We start from the raw sequence: 17322 nt of genomic DNA on the forward strand, positions 1-17322 counted from the left end.
TGAGCTAAAATTAAATAATTTTAATTAAGCTGAAAAAGATGTATGGTTAAAACAAGTAAGTAAAAGAAAGGAAATAATAAAAAGCAGTAATTAAGGAAATTCAAAACAAGCAAGAATAGAAAAGAAAGCCAAAAGTTGGTTCTTAATTAATCAACAGAATAAGGTCCTACCTAAAATGGCAAAGGAAAGTGAGCACAGAAATCATTAATTTCAAGATGAGATCGCTATTCGCTTTATAGTTCTAAAATACCAATTTTCCACACTAGCTTCTCTTGTGAGAAATGCCCCAGTCTCTATCAGGATGAATATTTTAAGATTGAAACTAATCATATCTCTAGGGTCTCTAGTACCCTTTATTTCTCTTTTCCTCATTTTCATGTAGAATCAAATGCCAAATATTATGTAAAACCTATCAACCTGTGTATTGTATTATAGTTTCTTTTAGCCTTGAGCAGTCTTGCCAAATCAAAGCACTGTCTCCTTTAAGTGAATCTTGGACCCAGTTGTCAAATGTGAGATACATTTTCCTGTGAGAAAGAAGGCTGGGAATATGGCTTCTGACCAAACAATGGAAATCAGATGAGGTTCTTCTACACAAAAGGCCCACTCCATGTACAGAGAATCATACAGTGGTTTTTCAGGAGACATATGTGTAACTTTTATAGTTTTGCCTCTTTCTAAGTGAGAATTTCTGGAGAATAGAGCTGGATAATTGCATATTTAAAAAAGCACTTCAAATGATTCTGCTATTTAAGGCTCAAAAATAAGATTAAGAGAATCATGAAAAACTGTATTGACAGAAATATTAAAGATCTGATAATTATTTTTTAAAAACAAAATTGCAATAGCACCCCCCTCTTCATTAATGAACAGGGATCTAAGCTATGCACAAAATGTTATCGATGCAGTTTGTTCTCACATATATTGAATATAAATATTTCAGAGAAACATAACTATCTATATATCTATCTATATCTATATCTATATCTATATCTATATCTATATCATCTATATCTATATCTATCTATATCTATATATATAAGGCTAATATGCAAATTGTCCCGTTGGGAGTTCGACCAAGAGACCGGGAGTTCGATTGATCCCTATGATGTGTGCTAACCACCAGGGGCAGTACAGCACAAAGGAAGACCTTGGCCAGCAGCGGGAAGCCGAGGAAAGGGCCCCTACCCATGTACAAATTTTGTGCACCAGGCCTATAGTTAAAATAGTAAAAGTTATAAGAGACTAATTTCTTATTTGATGATGTTTAAAAAGCCATGTCTGCATACCTCACATATATTTATTATGAATGAGGAAGATTCAGTCAGTAGGCACTAGCAATTTCTGTCTCCAGACCAAGGGAGAGGAGGATGCAAAGAGGATTGCAACATATTTACTGTCAATTAAATAATGATGCTGTTTTCAAAACAACACTTGAAACTCTAGAATGATAGAAAGAGGAAATATAAAATTTCTAGCTAAGTAAATACAGTAAAGAATTCCTAGGCTCTTCTCAGATTCAGCACATGAAGTTCTGGGAAACTAGGAGACTAAAAACAGAAGAAAGTATCCTATTTAATAAAAGAGTAATATGCAAATTGACCATACCTCTGCTACACCCAGAAGCCATGCCCACTAGCCAATCGGGAGCGAGTATGCAAATTAACCCAACCAAAATGGCTTAGGTTTCCCTGGCAATGGAAGAAGCCAAACTTCCTGCACACCCTGGTCGGCCCAGGCCTCCTCTCAATGCTACAATGTTTCAATTATAGAAGAGAAATAAATCCCAACAAAAATGGCTGTGGCCATGGAGTGAGCAGGAGGCTTGGGTTTCCCCGGCGATGGAGGAAGCCAAGTTCCTGGCCTGCCCTGGCCTCTACTGAAGGCTACAAAGTTTCAATTATAGAAGATAAATAAATCCCAGATACCAGCCCTTGGGTCTCTGGGGGGTGTGGCTGGCCTGCAAACCACCACAGGCCCCTCGCCCAGGCTGCCCCACGCCCCAAGGGAACTCCCACCCTGATCCAGGACACCCTTCAGGGCACACAGCTGGCCCCAACCCATGCACCAGCCCTCTATCCTATCTAATCCTATCTAATAAAAGAGTAATATACAAATTGACCATCACTCCAACACACAAGATGGCTGCCCCCATGTGGTCAAAGATGGCTGCCCCCATGTGGACACTAGATGGCCACCACAAGATGGCCAGCAGGGGAGGGCAGTTGGGAGGGATCAGGCCAGGAGGGGAGGGCAGTTGGGGGGGACCCAGGCCTGCAGGGGAGGGCAGTTAGGGGCAATCAGGCTGGAAGGGGAGCAGTTAGGCATCAATCAGGCTGGCAGGGGAATGGTTAGGGGCTGATCAGGCTGGCTGGCAGAAGCAGTTAGGGGCAATCAGGAAGGCAGGCAGGTGAGCAGTTGGGAGCCAGCAGTCCTGGATTGTGAGAGGGATGTCCGAATGCCCGTTTAGGCCTGATCCTACCTGGATTGGGCCTAACTGTGCAGTCGTACATACCTCAAGTGGTCAAAAATGGAGAGGGTGCAGGCTGGGCTGAGGGACATCCCCCCCCCCCCGCACGAATTTAGTGCACCAGGCCTCTAGTTATATAAGATCCTCAGATGGAAATGAGAAGCATGAATAAATTTTCAGGATAACTCATAAGACATATATATATATATATATACAATTTCTGCATGATTGTTAAATTACATAGTATTTACCATTACTTGACCTTCATAATACAAAAATACGGAAAGTCAACTTTGTCAGATATTTGTCTGATCATTTTGTCAAATATCTCTCCAGTAATGGAAAATCAAAACTAGATATGAAATGGATTACCTAAAGGAGAAGAAGGCTTTCTAAAACATGAGCAGATGGTGAAATTGCATATGAACAGTTAGCCTATTATAATAAGCCTATTATTGTTGTTTCTTCTGGTTACTATGCTCACTACCAATATCTGAAGAGGGGATTCAGGGTTGTATATATAGGCAAGTATGCTTGTTTCTAAAGGCATTTCATGTTTTGTCTTCTATGAATCTGTATTGTCAAAAGAGAATTAGTGACTTCTACAAGGCTTCTCTTACAAATATCTCATCAGATTCATAATAAATTTTTTTGCCCAAATAGATATGTGTTCTTGAAGGACATGATCTAAAGATTTGTGTCCCTCACAACAATTGACATATTGCATGTACAGTAAATTCTCAGATATTATAAATCAATTTGATTTTGCATTTGAGCTTTTATTATAATTCTAGAGGCCCAATGCATGAAGATTCATGCAAAAATAGGCCTTCCTTCCCCTGGCTGCTAGCACTGCCTTTGCTCCAGCCCTGGAGCCGCCTTTCTGCCTTCACTCTGGCCTGGAGCCACCTTTCCACCTTCCCATGCTGCCCAGAGGCCTGCAGCTGCTGGGGCGGTGTGGAACGCCTGTGTCCTGCAATGTCCCAGCCGCTCGATGCCTCATATGCAAATTAACCTTCCATCTTTGTTGGGTTAATTTGCATACTCACTCCTGATTGGCTGGTGGGCATTGCGAAGGTATGGTCAATTTGCCTCTTTCTCTTTTATTAGTGTAAACTAGAGGCCCGGTGCACAAATTCTTGCACCAGTGGGGGTCCCTCTGCCTGACCTGCGGGATCAAGCTGAAACCTGCTCTGCGACATCCCCCAAGGGGTCCTAGATTGTGAGAGGGTGAAGGCCAGGAGGAGGGACCCCACCAGTGCATGATTGGGGCTGAGGAGGGATGTGGGAGGTTGGCCAGCTGGGGAGGGGCTGTGGGAGGCCCCAGTGCATGCCCGGTCCATCTAACTCAGTCCCAATCGGCCAGACCCCAGCAGCAAGCTAACCTACCAGTTGGAGCGTCTGACCCCTGGTGGTCAGTTCATGTCATAGTGGGCTGTTGAGTGGCCTTAGCATATCATTAGCATATGATGCTTTGATTGAATGGATGACCAGATGACTGGACACTTAGCATATTAGGCTCTTATTATACAGGACTAGGGGCCCAGTGCATGAATTTGTGCACCTTGAAAAAAACTGTGGGCTGCAAGGCCGCAGTGGGCACAGGGGTGGTTCTTGGCCGATCCTCCACGCCCCCTCCCAACTCCTCCCACCGCGACCCCTGGCACCATCTGCCGGTAGCCCCACTCCATCTGCTGTGCTCCCACACACTGACGGAGCCAGCCCCACTCGTACCTGCTGATGTTGTGGAACGACTGGGGCTGGTGTGAGCGGCGGCTCCAGCCTCAGCTGTGGGTGCAAGCAGGGCCGGCGCCAGCAGCTGGTGTGAGCAGGCCGTGGCCGGCAGTGGGTGCAAGTGGTGGCTGCCGGCCCTGATTGACCCTCAGGAGCAGGGGGAGGTGGAGAAGCTGCTTGCATCCGTGATGGTGCCAAGCGATTGGGGCTGGCACTGGGTGCTGGCGGCAGGTGCAAGTGGGGCCGGCGGTGGCAGCAGGTGCAAGTGCCAGATGGGATCGTGGTGTGCAGGAGCACAGAATTTCCAGTAACCACCAGAGGCTGGCCCCCAATGACAGCAATTAGCACCCTGCCTTTGTCTGGCACCCCTGCTCACCTGCTCCACCATCCCGCCGTGATCGACGCACTCCACGTTTCGTGCACGCCCCCTAGTGGTCAACGTACGTCATAGCGACTAGTTTTTCAGTTGTTTGGTTGTTCCACTGTTCAGTCTATTTGCATATTAGGGTTTTATATATGTAGATTAGCTAATTAAAACCTTCTGTGAAGTAGGAATTTGAGGAATGTTCTGACTTCAGTGGAATTATATCCACTCTGGCAGAAGATGATGGAAAGGCTGCTCATGTTTAAGAAGCTACACATTTTCTAATCCCACTACATATTTTGTATGTACATAAGAAATTATCATTTAAAATCTAATTTTGTGGCTTCAAGATATTACAGTAAACATTCAATGACATATTTCTTATTACCTTGATTTTCAGGAGAAATTGAAATAGGTGGTTTCTATTTGCTGCCAAGTGGATGCTGATGCAATAGCAAAGCCATAAAATATGGCAGAAAATTATGCAACTACTAGTAAAATAACACTTATTAATGGTTAGTTTGAAAAACAATTTGTCTTCCAGTTTCTGGTGGATGTTGACTATTTTTGACCATTTATCATCTATGGCCTTTTTAGTTTAACCATAATACTAGTAGTTTGCTTTTTCTTAGGGCAGTGGTCAGCAAACTGCGCTTGCGAGCCACATGCGGCTCTTTGGCCCCTTGAGTGTGGCTCTTCCACAAAATACCACGGCCTGGGCGAGTCTATTTTGAAGTGGCATTAGAAGAAGTTTAAGTTTAAAAAATTTGGCTCTCAAATTTCAATCGTTGTACTGTTGATATTTGGCTCTGTTGACTAATGAGTTTGCCAACCACTGCCTTAGGGCATTCACACTTGCATCATTATGACCACTGTGAGCCATGTGTAACTCACTCTCTAGGAAGGATGGTGTTTAGCTTCAGGAAATAGAAACCTGCATATCCAGCACATGTGACCTATGGATGAGTGTAGTTGTTTTGAAAAGAGAAATGCAGCTGTTATTCAAAAAGGACAATTGGGAGAGAGAAAGCTTAACCACATGTTAATGCCTAGAAATTACTGGCAGACATCTTTCAAGGCAATCCAGCCAGCCTTCTGGTAAAACAAATACCATGAAAGTCAGAGAAGAACATAGGAAAAGAAGGGGGAGTGAGAAGGAGTAGAACAAAAAGGACAAAGGGATGGGATAGAGGGGAAAAAATGTTGACATTAAAAAAAAATCGGGTATTTATTTATTATTTATTTATTTAATCTTTATTATTGAAAGTGTTACAGATGTTCCCCTTTTTTTCCCCATTGACCCCTTCTCCCATCCTATGTCTTCACCACCCTATTGTCTGTGTCCATGTGTTATGCATATATTCGTACAAGTTCTTTGGTTGATCTCTTCCTACCCACCTACCCACCCCCGCCTTCCCTCGGAGATTCGACAGTCTGCTCCATGCTTCTATGTCTCTGGATCTATTTTTTTTTTTCCAACAGTTTTTAGCCTTGCATCAACTCTGCATCAAATCTAAGTTAAGTGATTCCTACTACTTGACTTTTCAGTTACAAAAGCCAATATTATTGTCTGAGCCAGTCTGAGAAAGTATCCTATTATTTATATCCAAAAGACCTTTCACTTATATACTGAAGCTCTGCTAATGGTGTCTTTGGTTTTGTCTTTGTTAAGTTTTGTTTTTGTAGTTGCAGTAAGTGGTATTCCACAGACAGCAAAAGTTCCAAAACCATTAGCATACACTGCGGTCTACACGCACCTGAGCCAGCACCAAATAAGACTTCCGTTCTCTCATGCCCAGAATTATAGTCCGAAAGCCTGGCCATTAGGTAGGCTCATTAATTTTTATGGCTTTTTGCTTTTACCCTAGTCTCACATAACCACTGGCTTAGGTGATTGCTTTTGGTCAGAGAAAACTTATTTGCAATCCATGATCCCAGCAGGAAAAGAGAAAATTCATTCTCTGGTTAGTTAAGTTTTTGGAGAAGTGGCAGACATTTTTATTAAATTATGGGAAGGCCTGCATGGGACATCCTTGCCTGCGCTAAACCTGTGCTGACAGGATAAAATACACTTTATTAGTTCAGTTATTGCACTGTTTATACAGTGATCTAATGCCCTTGCATATTTGCCGTAAAGCTCTCTTAGCACCAGAGAGGGATTTTAATTAGATAAACTATAACCTGTTTTCATTTATTAATTTTTCCCTTAGGTTTGCCTTTTAAATAATGTGTAGATAATTAAAACCTGGGACTAAATAGTATAGCTTCCTAAAGTATTGCTCTAAAGAAAAATTCCCCTCTTGCCCTTAAGGAAATAGAAAAAAATATATGTATTTGATAAATACCAACAAATATATTAATCTGTTTGTATTCCAACCTTAGCAACTGGAGTTAGGGAGTGCTATCACAGGTTGATAGAAAAACCATGATTTAGAAATAAATGCAGAAGCCCTGTGGGTTACAGTTAAGGACTTGCAACCTAGCCCAGTAAGAGCATATGCTTTGGAATAAAATGTTTCTGGTTTTGACCCTGATATAATACTTATTAGTAGTGTAAACCAATTAAGCCTTAATCTTCTCATATGTAGAGTAGAGAGGACAAATTCCCATTCATGGGCTGATTATGATGATTAAATGAGATGATGTTGTGAGCATGATGTCTGGCAGAGCTTGCACTGCATAAATGGTGGCTGTTATTAGTGTTAATACTATAACTAGAACCCACGTTTGGCTGCCTGTCTCCACAAAAAACAAACTCGCGAGACAGAAGCTGGAGAAAAGAGAGAGGTTTGTGTTTGTTTGTTTTTTAATATATATTTATTGATTTCAGAGAGGAAGGGAGAGGGAGGGAGAGAGATGTAAACATCAATGATGAGAGAGAATCATTGATTGGCTGCCTCCTGCATGCCCCCCCCCGCCCCCACTGGGGATCGAGCCCTACAACCTGGCCATGTGCCCTTGACCAGAATTGAACCCAGGACCCTTCAGTCCACAGGCTGATGCTCTTTCCACTAAGCCAAACCGGCTAGGGTGAAAGAGGTTTATTTTCAAGTGCTGGTCACCTGAGAAGATGGGGGACTCTTGTGGAAAAGCCCATCTCAACAGCTCAGCACAGGCAGAGGTTTTTATAAGGAGGGAGAGGGAAAGCAGAACAAAGAGATCAAAGGGAGGGGGTTTAAAAGTTCTCTACATGCAGTCCATTCCAATAAGGATCTCAAAACAGGTCAAGTGATGGTCTGGTGTGCATCATCCTGGTCCTCGTCGTCCTGGTTCTGTGATTGAAGGTCAGCAAATCTCCCCCAACACTGGGATGACTAAGAGTCAGAGTCTGTACCTTCTGCAGTTAGTCCCTCAGATTCTTAGACAAAAATGCTGATAATCTACAAGGTACACATTAGTCAGTGTCTGCACTTACAGAAGCAATGTCTAAGGAATGGTGGAGTGGGTTACACTTCCCCACTGTTACAATACTACCCTTTTATTTAATTTCTATTCTCATATTAGCTACTTCTCTTTCACTGCAATTTGTCTTGCTTTTCATGATATGTGTTCTATTTTTAAATGGAATCAGAGAAACAAAGTGTTTGAGACTTTGGCTAGGCCTTGCTTAAATTCTTATGTCTTCAGAATGAAAAAATCTAGAAAATAGCTTTAGATCATAAATAAGAAGATTGATCAAAAATAGGGGTATTCATATGCCCAATATTGTCTTCTCTGATTCCATTTATTTGGCCTTTAACACTGGTAAGGAAGATCATAAACAATATTACTCACAGATATCTCTATGTTGTTAAGTCTTAGTGGGAAGACAAAGAACTGGACTAAGTAGCTCAAAGTGGACTCATTAGCTCAAAAAGGCAAATACACACACACACACACACACACACACTGTAGTTAAACAGACTATTAACCTCAAATTCTCTCTTCATATACACTGAGTGGCCAGATTATTATGACCACCTGATGTCTGCAGGCAAATTAGCTGTACACTGCATCGTATGGGATATGGAAGCCAAAGGCCTGTTTGAACACCTTTGCTGTCTGCAGTTACCAAGATAAAATGTCTCCAATTCGCAGAGGAACATAAGGATTGGACAGTCGAGCATTGGAAAAAAGTCATGTGGTCCAATGAATCACATTTCCCATTGCATCATGCAGATGGCAGAGTGAGAATTTCGCAGAAACAGTATGAAAGCATGCACCCCACATGCATGAGTACAACCCTTCAAGCTGGTGCTGGCAGTGTTATGGTTTGGGGCATGTTTTCCTGGCATGATTTGGGCCCTTTAATTCGTGTGGAACAACGTCTGAATAACACAACATACCTAAGTATCGTTGCTGATCAAGTTCATCCTATCATGTTGATGGCGTATCCCAGTGGCCGGCAAACTCATTAGTCAACAGAGCCAAGTATCAACAGTACAACTATTGAAATTTCTTTTGAGAGCCAAATTTTTTAAACTTAAACTTCTTCTAACGCCACTTCTTCAAAATAGACTAGCCCAGACCGTGGTATTTTGTGGAAGAGCCACACTCAAGGGGCCAAAGAGCTGCATGTGGCTCGCGAGCCTCAGTTTGCCGACCCCTGCCCTATCCCAATGGAGATGGCTTCTTCCAACAAGACAATGAGCCATGCCATGGTGCTCGTATTGTGCAGCAGTGGTTTCAAGAACATGAGGGAGACTTTACCTTGCTTAGGTGGCCCCCACAATCACCAGATCTCAATCTAATTGAGCATTTGTGGGACGAAGTTAAAAGAGACACCAGGCTGCTCGTTCCACAACCATCAAATCTCACAGAACTGGACAGTGCTATTCATCAGGCATGATGTCAGATTCCTTGCATCACCTTTCAACATCTTGTGGAGTCAATGCCAAGAAGAATCACACAGTATTGAAGACAAAAGATGGCCCAATGAAGTACTGATGGGGTGGTCATAATAATCTGGCCACTCAGTATATACAGTTACTTCCTTCTAGTACTATTGATGCTATTCAAGTAAGAATTTAGCTGATTTGGAGACAAATGTTACTCAAAAATTATAAAGAAGAGTAATCTAATATATCAAGCTGTGCATCATCTCTTTATGAATATCAAAATAATAAAAAATAAAGTGATAACAATAAGTAAAAGACAAGATGCAAATTTTTTAGAGGTGAAAATACTTCCTGGAGATGCATTGATGATAAGAAACAAATAATCTGGCTCGGCTAGTGTTGCCCAGTGGTTGAGCATCGACCCATGAACCAGGAGGTCACCATTCGATTCCTGGTTAGGGCACATGCCTGGGTTACAGGCTCCATCCCCAGTTGGGGGCATGTAGGAGGCAACGTGTTAATGATTCTCATCATTAATGTTTCTATCTATGTCCCACTCCCTTCCTCCCTGACGTCAATAAAAAATATATTTAAAAAAATTATCCTAGTCAATTTGGCTCAGTGCATAGAGCACCAGCCATGGACTGAAGAGTCCTGGGTTCGATTCCAGTCAAGGCGTGTACCTTGGTTGCAGGTTCCCCGGCCCTATTCAGGGTGAGTGCAGGAGGCTACCAATCAATGTGTCTCTCTCATATCTATGTTTCTCTCTGTCTCTCCCTCTCCTTTCACTCTCTCTAAAAATCAATATGCTGGGGGTGGAAACGTCTGGGAGAGGTCAATGGGGGGAAAGGAGACATATGTAATACTTTAAACAACAATTAAAAAAAATCAATGGAAAAATATCCTCGGATGAGGATTAACAAAAAAAAAAAAAAGAAAGAAAGAAAGAAACAATTTGCCAAAACGCTTTTGTAGATAGAATAATCAAAGACCACCAAACATACTATCAATTAATAAAGTATGCAAAAATCCATAAGTAAGTAGGAAGTAAAGACACATGATATGCTGCTAATTTCTACTCCTTGGGAACAAATGGAAGAGAAGTTGAAGAAAGGACACAGAAAGAAAAAATGTAAAAATGATTCTACAGGAAAATATTTTAAACCTTTAAGATGATAAAAGTAATTTAAAAATATATTAAAATAAAACCAATATATAAAATTAAATTATTCAATAATATTAATGAATAAGTATCATGCAGCTATATACATTCAGTTTCTTCAGGAATTGAAATAATTTGCTAAAAGTAACTTCAGAGAGCAAAAGGATTGGAACATTTGGAGATTTATGTATTTTGATGTTCACCAGCTTTTATCATTCGGCATAATGTCTTTTTTAAAATTGGAAAGAAAAAGCCTTAGAAACAGAGATGAGAAGGAATGATGATCGATTACATTTCTGTGTACTTCTCCGTAGCAAAACACAAACAATCTCACTATTTTTATATTAAGTTTATCCCCTTTATATCATTTTTCTTTGCCACTCTGTTCACACGTTTTTACGTACAGAAAGACAATAGCATTTTCCCTGAAAGTAATTGCTCCTGTCCCACTACTTTACCCCTCACCCCATGACACGCAATAAATTGTATCAATAATGGCAGTTTGCAAACTCCAAAAGGCATAAAAACTGACATTTAAATGGCCTTTAACATTTTGCTACTTAATTAGCCTGCCTTAATCAGCATGTTCCAGACTGCCTGGTGTGCTGTGTGCATTCCTGCTCAGAGATTGGAAACAGCCAAAGCCAGATAGGATTAGGGGTGGGGAAAACTAATTTTGCTGCACAAAGTTTTGGTGCCAAATGTTAGGGGTTAATAGTTAAAATTATCAAGGAAGGAACCTTAATAACTGAGCTTGCTCCTGCCTCATAGTTACCCAAGTGTCCTGATTGAAGGGCTCACAAACACTTTCCAAATGTAAAATGCACTTGCAAGTACGTTTCTTCTTATGATGTTCAATCCATTCTTTTATCTTGCACGCAAGGAAGCATGTCACCTTTCATGTAAGTTAATGAGGATGGAGTTATAAAGACCTTAAATATATACTGAATTTACAAAAAAAAAGTTCTTTGCAGGGGTCCTCAAACTTTTTAAACAGGGGGCCAGTTCACTGTCCCTCAGACCGTTGGAGGGCCGGACTATAGTTTAAAAAAAAAACTATGAACAAATTCCTATGCACACTGCGGGCCCAGGACAAGTCGGCTGCTAAGCAGGACAGGCAGTGGCACCCAGCGGGCTGGATAAATGTCCTCGGCGGGCCGCATGTGGCCTGTGGGCCGTAGTTTGAGGACGCCTGATTATTGAGTGTCCTATTACAGATGACTTAAACTGCGCTATTTTATTGGAAAGAGATTTATAGAGTATGATGGACTGGGCTATATTCTCAGCCATTCTCTCCCTGCTTCATAATGGAATTATGCAGTCTCATTTTCTGCCATGGTAAGGTACTAATTTCACAATCCTTGATGTTGGGCTCATCACGTGACTTGGTTTGGCCAATGGGATATCATCATATACACTGAGTGGCCAGATCATTATGATCTCTGAACGCATAATAATCTGGCCACTCAGTGTATATCCTATATAATAAAAGGCTAATATGCAAATTGTCCCCTCGACCAGGAGTTCAACCAGCAGGCAGGCTGGCCAACCGCCTATATCCTCTCCCCTGGCCAGGCTGGCTGGACCCCACCCATGCATGAATTCATACACTGGGATATATATATATATCTCACACACACACTGAGTGGCCAGGTTATTATGCGTTCAGAGATCATAATAATCTGGCCACTCAGTGTATAATAGAAGCATTGGGTGGAATGATGCTTGGGTGATTAAGCTTGGTTTCTCATCTCTGCCATTGCCATGAGAAAAAACATTCTTCATCTAGCCTGCCACTCCTAGGAGAATGTGATTCACCTGGAGGTGTGCTGCCAGGCTAAGCCCCATCCCAAAGCAGCATACCCCCAACTGTCCATAACATGTGAAAAACTAAATGCTTGTTGTTGAATACCAGTGGGGAATTTTGGTTCTTTGTTATGCATCATTATTCAGAAATAGTCAGTTAAAGCTCTGGTGAATTAGGTACTGTCAGGACTATTTGAAAGGCCAAAGGAACTGACTCTGGACCAAACCTCTTTGAGAATGACTCCACAGAACCAAATTAGCTGATTCACATGGAAACTGCCCCTTCTGATACAATTGCTCATTTGCTATAGGATCCTCTGATTCAAATATCACTTGAATTGTCCCAAATAACATGCTACAAGCATATGGCTAATGAAATACCTACTCATGTTTCAGGGAAAAGCAGTAATATATTATACAGCCTTTATTTATTTACTTATTTTTGTTCATCCTCACCTGAGGATATTTTTCCACTGATTTTTAGAGAGAGTGGAAGGGAGGAGGAGAAACAGAGAGAGAAACATCTATGTGAGAGAGACACATCGACTGGTTGCCTACCCCAACCAGGGTTGAGGATGGATGGAGCCAGCAACCTAGGTATGTGCCCTTAACCAGAATTGAACCCAGGACCCTTCAGTCTGCAGGTAGACACTCTATCCACTAAGCCAAATAGGTAGGGCAAGCCTGAATGTATTTGACTCAAAGACTAAAAATGACTAAGTTAGCAAATATGCAGATAATTGACCCTCATTGAGCAAGTCAGGACCCACCAGGGACTGGCAAAATGTGCCACTAATCCATGTAAAACTATAGGGATATATACTCCTTGATATAGAGAATATCCAAATGTCACAGGAGTATTAATTAGCTTTTTTATCATTCATTATTTCCACTCCTCCCTTTAATCAAGTAACAACAAAGCAGCAAAACAAACAAACAAAGGAAAATTAGTTGTAAAGAAAGAATGCCACTCTTATATTTACGGAATGATGTGAAATCACATTTCATTCAAAGGTTCAACATATAAAATTCTTCCACTGGCTTAATCCATTTAACATAGTTCAGTAATCTTAGTAGCATCCAATCTCCAGTAGAGACTAAACCACAGAGCTTGTCTGCTTAATTCATGGGGGCTGACACCTGGATGGGTAAATAATTATCTATACTATTGACTTGATCTAACACAATTTCATGATAGCTTTAAAGAACAATACACCTATGTATCTCATGTCATGATCATATTGAGACATCATTATTATAAAATATAAATACATAATTAATTCAATTTTGGTTTGGCTTAAGATAATTTTACAATGTTCAGAATAACATACTATGATAACTCTTATTTATTTATTTATTTATTTATTTATTTATTTTCGTTTATTGATTAAGGTATTATATATGTGTCCTTATCCCTCCATTATCCCCCCACCCACCCACTCATGCCCTCACCCCCCTGGTGTCTGTGTCCATTGGTTAGGCGTATATGCATGCATACAAGTCCTTTGGTTGATCTCTCCCCCTTACCCCCACCCTCCCCTACCTTCCCTCTGAGGTTTGACGGTCTGATCCATGCTTCGCTGTCTCTGGATCTGTTTTTGTTCATCAGTTTATGTTGTTCATTATATTCCACATATGAGTGAGATCATATGATGTTTATCTTTCTCTGACTGGCTTATTTTGCTTAGCATAATGCTCTCCAATTCCATCCATGCTGTTGCAAAGGGTAAGAATTCCTTATTTTTACCGCAGCATAGTATTCCATTAAGTAGATGTACCACAGTTTTTTAATCCACTCATCTGCTGATAGGTACTTAGGCTGTTTCCAAATCTTAGCTATGGTAAATTGTGCTGTTATGAACATAGGGATGCATATATCCTTTCTGATTGGTATTTCTAGTTTCTTGGGATATATTCCTAGAAGTGGGATCACTGGGTCAAATGAGAGTTCCATTTTTAGTTTGTTGAGGAAACTCCATACTGTTCTCCACAGTGGCTGCACCAGTCTGCATTCCCACCAGCTGTGCACGAGGGTTCATTTTTATGATAACCCTTAACCTTAGTCTCATTATGAGTAAAACATCTGATTGGGTACAAGTACATGTAATTTTCTACAAATATCTGTAATCCTCAAAACCTTCAAGAACATAAAAAAACAAACAAAAAAAGAGTAAGAAACTGTCAGCTAATAGCATCATAAGGAGACATAAAAGCTCAATATAATGTGGTTTCCTAAATGAGACCCTGAAATAGAAAAAGGATTTTATAGAGCAAAAACTAAGAAAATCCAAATAAAGTATAGAATTTAGTTAGTAATGATGCATTAATATTGAATTGTTAATGTGACAAATATATCACACTAATGTAAGATGTTAAAAGAGAAAACTTTTGTGTGGTATGTATGAGAACCCCCTGTTTTATGTTTATAATTTTTCTATAAATTTAAAACTATTCTAAAGCGAAAACATTTAGTAAAAAAATAAAATAACAAAAAATAATTCTGTCAGGAAATTAGTAGTAAAATACAAATGTCCTTAAGTAGAAAGGAAGTTTCCTATATAACAACTAGAGGCCTGATGCATGAAATTCATGCATGGGTAGGGTCCCTAGGCCTGGGTGGTGATCAGGGTTGATCTGGCGACCTCTGCTGGCCCCCGCTGGCACCTGCCTTGGCCAGCCTGGTGCCGCCCACTTGCCAGCCCTACTCCCGGCCACCGCTCTGGTCGCCTTCCTTTGCGGGGCAACAGGTGGGGAGATGGGCAGGGTGACTGGGGGGGGGGGTGCCCGCTGGCACCCACCTTAGCTGGCCTGGGGTCTGCGGGATGGGGGCAGCTCCCACGTTGAGCATCTGCCCTCTGGTGGTCAGTGCACATCAAAGCAACCGGTCGTTCTGCTGTCCAGTCAATTTGCATATTAGGCATTTATTATATAGGCTGTTGCTTGCATTATGGGCTTCCATTTTGAAAAAAAGTGTTGTCACATGATCCAAATATAATATTCAGGATTCAGCTAAGCTCACCTAAGACAAGGGAAAATTGCAACGATTCTTTCTCCTGGAGAAAGGAATCACATATTTAAGCATTTATTCTAGTTACAAAATAGTTTTCAAGAACCATTGCCACCTTTAGTCTTACAGGCTAGACTAGGGAAAAATCAAGGTGCTAAACACTTTCTAGGTGAAGACTAACAGGGGAAAAACTTGAAGAGCTATGACAGCAGATGTAAAAATCTGAACATAATTACATCTTAAGTAACTATTTTTTTACTGGGAGATTTCTATATATTCCTCAGATACGACATTGCTTATGGGTAAATAAAATAAATTAAATACTTAAATGTACCTTTTTCTGTTCTGATTATAATATAAAGAATGCCTTTCTTTGTTGTGGGTGGAAAAGAAGAAAAGCATAAATGGTCACATTGAAGATTTTACCCTTTCTTATGTTGACATTTTTGAAAAAAAAAAAAAAAGCACAGGTATTAGAATTAAGATCTTGCTTTTTAAAGTGTGGCCCATGGACAGGCAATGAGCTTGCTAGAAATGTGAAATCTCATACCCCATCCCAGGACTTCTGAACAAATTACTCATATTAACAAAATCACTAACTGATTTGTATGCTCTTTAAAATTTGTAATACATTGAATTAAACTACATCATAAGCACTTAACGGCAACTAACTAATGGATACACACACACACACACGTGCAGAAATATTTTTATCAATTAATTTATTTTACAAAGCAACAATTGATAAATTCTCATGTGCATATCTTCAAAAGGACTGCACTATGAATGGGGTCAGGACTAGGAAAAAAAAGTTTGGAAAACGTCATTTTTGCCACTTATTATTTTTTATGGCATTGGGATGCTGATTATGTATTCTGGGCCTCATTTAATTCATCTGCAGAATGGGGATAGTATGTCAACCTTGATTGTTTCCCAGTAGTTTAATGAGGCTAACAATCAATGATTCATGTATCTACTTTGTGGCCCATAAAATACTATAGCCGTATGCATTTTGACATGATTATTACACTAGCATCATATGATGAAGGGAAATGTCACAGTTATAAATATTTCTAAGACTACAAGGCCAATAGTAGATGGGCTAAGTTCATTTGTTGCTATGGTAATGTATATCAGATAGATGAATTTGATATAAAATTTTCTTCAGTTGATTTCCTCTTGCCTAGGATACTTTTCATAATTAATGTCTCATCATGGGATTCTATCTATAGTAGAAGTTTCAATGATCAATATGGCAAAATTAATTAGGTAACACAAAAGGTTAAAATATATTGTTAGATCTCCAGTTAAATATTTTTAACTAAATTTTAAATAAATAAAAATACAGTTAATTTTTATCAGTATTTAATGCTAATATATAGAAACACTTTCAATTCATACTGAATTTCACTATTAGTCCTACATGTGTATAAGTTATATTTTTACTTTCATTATCTTTGGAAATCCAGGTTACTGTGACATATTCTAAAAAATAAATCTGATACCCTTGCTTACAACCTTCATCAACATTGCTGCTTTACTATCTTATATAGTTTCTAATAGGTGTTTCATCAATAGTTAAGTCCTTATACATCAAAAATTTAGGTTGCTTCCTATTTTTAGGTGTTAAAAGTAAAAACTGAATACTCATACATAAAATAATATACATGCGCTTAGATTAGGTAAAAATTCTCAAAGCAGAATCACTGGGTCCAGGTTATTTTTTTATAAATGTTTTTATATACATTTCCAAATAGCGTCTCTCCCTGAAAGATTTTACCTATATTGGAGATTATATTTGGGAAACTATTAGGATTTTATTAAGTAAATAACTTTATTTAAACTCAATGGTTATTTTAATAACTAATTTTAACCTAAATATTTCTGTCTTAATAAAACCATTACAATGGGAAAGGGCATTTGATTTACCTCAACCCATAGTTAACAATGTATTTTATTGAA

This window comes from Plecotus auritus, assembly GCF_963455305.1.
Source record: "Plecotus auritus genome assembly, chromosome: 8".
Classification (NCBI taxonomy): domain Eukaryota; kingdom Metazoa; phylum Chordata; class Mammalia; order Chiroptera; family Vespertilionidae; genus Plecotus; species Plecotus auritus.